The 3,477-nt window shown below is 37.2% G+C and overlaps 1 protein-coding gene across 1 annotated transcript in view; it reads left to right on the top strand.

Annotated features, from left to right (window-relative positions):
• LOC106881657 (probable serine/threonine-protein kinase ndrD) overlaps window positions 1-3,477 on the top strand; it is a 163,153-nt gene that overhangs the window by 41,905 nt on the left and 117,771 nt on the right. The window lies entirely within an intron of this gene.

Raw genomic sequence — 3,477 nt, forward strand, 5'->3', positions numbered from 1 at the left:
GGGGGGGGGGGATGAGATAGAGGAGTGACCGGCTTGACACGTGAGTCTGGGTTGAGCTAGTGTAAGGTTAGAGATGGTGTGCAGAAGCTTTTTAATGGAAGAAATAAAAGTTATTAAAAGTATAAAAAGAAAATAAAGGTGACATGTTGAGTGCCTTACAATGATACTTCTGAAGAAGAAATATTAACAAAATATTTTTAATATGCTTTCATGCCTCACGCAAGGAAATGAATCAATAATTAAACTGTTTATAATAGTAATAGTAGCTGCTGCAGAGTCAGCAGCAGCAGTAGTAGCAGTAGCAGTAGCAGTAATAGTAGTAGTAGTAGTAGTAGTAGTAGTAGTTGTAGTAGTAGTAGTAGTAGTAGTAGTAGTAGTAGTAGTTGATAATAATTATGTTGTCTTGATTGGAAAGACATATTTACGATGAAAATCATAATCAATCAATGATTTTCCTTTGTTGAAGGGTCACACAGTTTTCCAAAGATGTTATGGTATGATGTGAGGGAATTTGGCTGCTAATTATGGGGGTCAAGTAACTCCATAGTGACTCGCACGCTGGTTTGTCGTTCTAAGACTAATCAGCGTGAGGGAAAGAATAAGTCTGTGAGCTAACAGCTGTAGCCTTTCTCTAAATTAATCTTCTGACAATTAATCTTCTGACAACTGGATGTTGTCCTTTTGGATGTGATATATAATGGCTGCAAGTGTACTACTAGCTGCTTGCACAGTCCTTGATAGAAATTTCCCCCTTGTAAAAATTTAAGCAGTCGTCACTTGCGAGCGAGCATGATTTGGCAGCATGTACCGTGCTTTCGTTTACTGTTTGAGGCGCCTATGTGGTTCAGAGCAGACATAGACACCTTTTCGGTCCTCTCGCTCTTGATCTAACGGAAAAATCAAGGCTGTGACAGCTGGTGGGGATGTGGAGATAAAGTGACAAATATATATATATATATATATATATATATATATATATATACACTGAGAGAGAGGGGGGACGATTGAGCCAGTATGCAGCTGGTACTCATTGAAGCTGAATTGAACGAAGTGGTGTGAAATGAAGTATCTTGCTCAAGGACACAGCGCAACGCGACATTTGTCCGCCAATTGAACCCATAATCTTAGGATCATTCTCAGGACATCCTAATCACTAACCTTCGATGTCGCCTTCAGATGAGATTTTAGTGAGGGTAATAAACAGTATTTTTCGGTATGTAAATAGATTTCGAATCATTGTGATAAAGTTTTGATCATTTTGCAAACGTTTAATTTAGAAGAAAGACTACCGGAAGACATCTAAATCCTTGTCTTTGCCTATAAATTTGATGTTAACTTATGTGTGTGGACGCAATATGACCAAATGTTGAAGAAGTTCACTTCTCAATCGCGATGTCCTGATCTTACTGCATGGCATCTTGAGCAAATATCTTTTAGCACAGTTTCAGATCGACCGAAATTTTGTAAGTAAAATTAGGTAGATGAAATCTGTATGGAAACCTGTCGGAGGGATTCTGCCTGTAATTTAAAAATACATAGTCTTTTTACACGCTTTATCGCTTAGATTATTTGTGATAATTACATTAAGGGTTCACGTGCATGTGGAATACACAGCCAGTTTTACACGTTAATTCACAGAGTAGATCATTTAGTTGGCCGAAAAAACTAAACTACATACCCATCACCAAAATCGATGGAGAATCCAATCATTCATTGCTCTCGTGCCATTTATACGTGTATAGTAGCTGTGTCTTGATACTGCTGAAGTGTTGAAGTTCTCCTGTCTCCACTGAAAGATAGACTCAATTCCTTTTTAGGTGAATCAGAGCAAGTTTAGTGGTAAGTGTTTTGCTACCGTGCGGATGATGTCAGCGTGAGGATGTTGAAAGAAAAATTAGACAGTAACGTTGCATATTTGTGTTCGTCATTAGAAGTTATAACTCGTAGGTAGATTTTTACGAGCGTACATAAGAAAGGAGTATAGTAGAAATAACAGTTTTGGGGTAACCGAGAAAACTTGATTAAAGGGTGAGTTGAAAATATCTCTCTCAAAGTATGCTTTCAGAGAAGCGATTGAAAAGGTTTGATCTAAGAGATGAGAGTTGGATTAAGTTCATATGCGGGAAAATTAGCTTGCAAATTCTCATTCTAGACATCTTTGAGGCTTTGCTAATGTCAAGGATTACAAGATTGTTTCCTATGAAGATCAGAAGAGAGAAAGATCAAGATAGATGTTATAGAAGAGTTAGTGTCTCCTAGCTTTAATTCAGTGGAGCAGCAGTGCTTGTGGACTTTGTAAAGGGAGAGAGACAAAAGGCGGCGATTGTTCAAGATTGTCTCTAATTTTTAAAAGTGGGGGATGATTTTTAAGTGGTTCGTGGCTCTGACCTACTTATTGATTTGTGTATGAGAGTGGTACATAGGAAGATGCGAGGTGTGGTATTATCATGTCCATCATTTTTGATGGTGGAAATACCTTTGGTAGCTTAACCATTATTACACTTAGATCGTTTATGGTGAATCTTAATATTAAATGTGTAAATTCTGTACACCATCTTTCTTCTTTGGTATGGATTCTAAATTTTCAAATGTGCCTCATCTTAACTTAATCTAGAAGAGATTGTCACCCTTATTATAGTTAACTACCAGAGGAACACCACATGTCTGAATTTACGATAATAGGTTTCCCATTATTGAATTTCAGTTACATGAACGTTTTGAAAAGTGCTAAACTTCCGTAACACGGGGAATACCTATACGTGTATGTTATGTTGAAATTGGTACAGCTGGTTTGTTAGCTCTTCATTCAGTGATTGCAGTTTCAAATTATGGCAAAAATACCAACAATTTTAGGGGGAAGCAAAAAGTCGTTTATATCCACCCCAGTTCTTGACTGGTGTATTTTTTATAGACCCTGAAAGTTGGCCTCGACGAAATTACAACTGGATAGAATTCATGAAAGGAAAGCTCTCCAAATATACCAGGCTGTAGAAATTGATACAAGGCTGTAGAATTGCTAATCAAGAATAGTTTTCTAAACATTCACATGTTTATATTCAATGTAAACTTAGTTTTGGTTGAAAAAGACGCAGAAAAATATCTACCTACCTACCTACCTACCTATCTGTCTGTCTATCTATCTATCTGTCTGTCTGCCTGTCTGTCTGTCTGTCTGTGTATCTGTCTGGCTATCTGAATAACTACGCAATTATATGATTTTTACGTTATTTTATCAACCCTGCAAGAGTAAAAAAAAAAAAAAAGAAAAAAAAGAAAATCACCAGTTATTTTCACGAACGCTCTACCGATCCTGCCAATCTACCGCCACCATCGATAAACACACAACCAACCAAACAAACAAACAAATAAAACAAAAAAAGTAATAGAGCCGTGCCTTTAGTTTCTTTTACTGAAGAGATTAACCCCCCCCCCTTCGACAGATTATCGAGGGCATCTAAAATACACATAGGAGGCTTG

The sequence above is a fragment of the Octopus bimaculoides genome, chromosome 11 (genome assembly GCF_001194135.2).
Source record: "Octopus bimaculoides isolate UCB-OBI-ISO-001 chromosome 11, ASM119413v2, whole genome shotgun sequence".
NCBI lineage: Eukaryota > Metazoa > Mollusca > Cephalopoda > Octopoda > Octopodidae > Octopus > Octopus bimaculoides.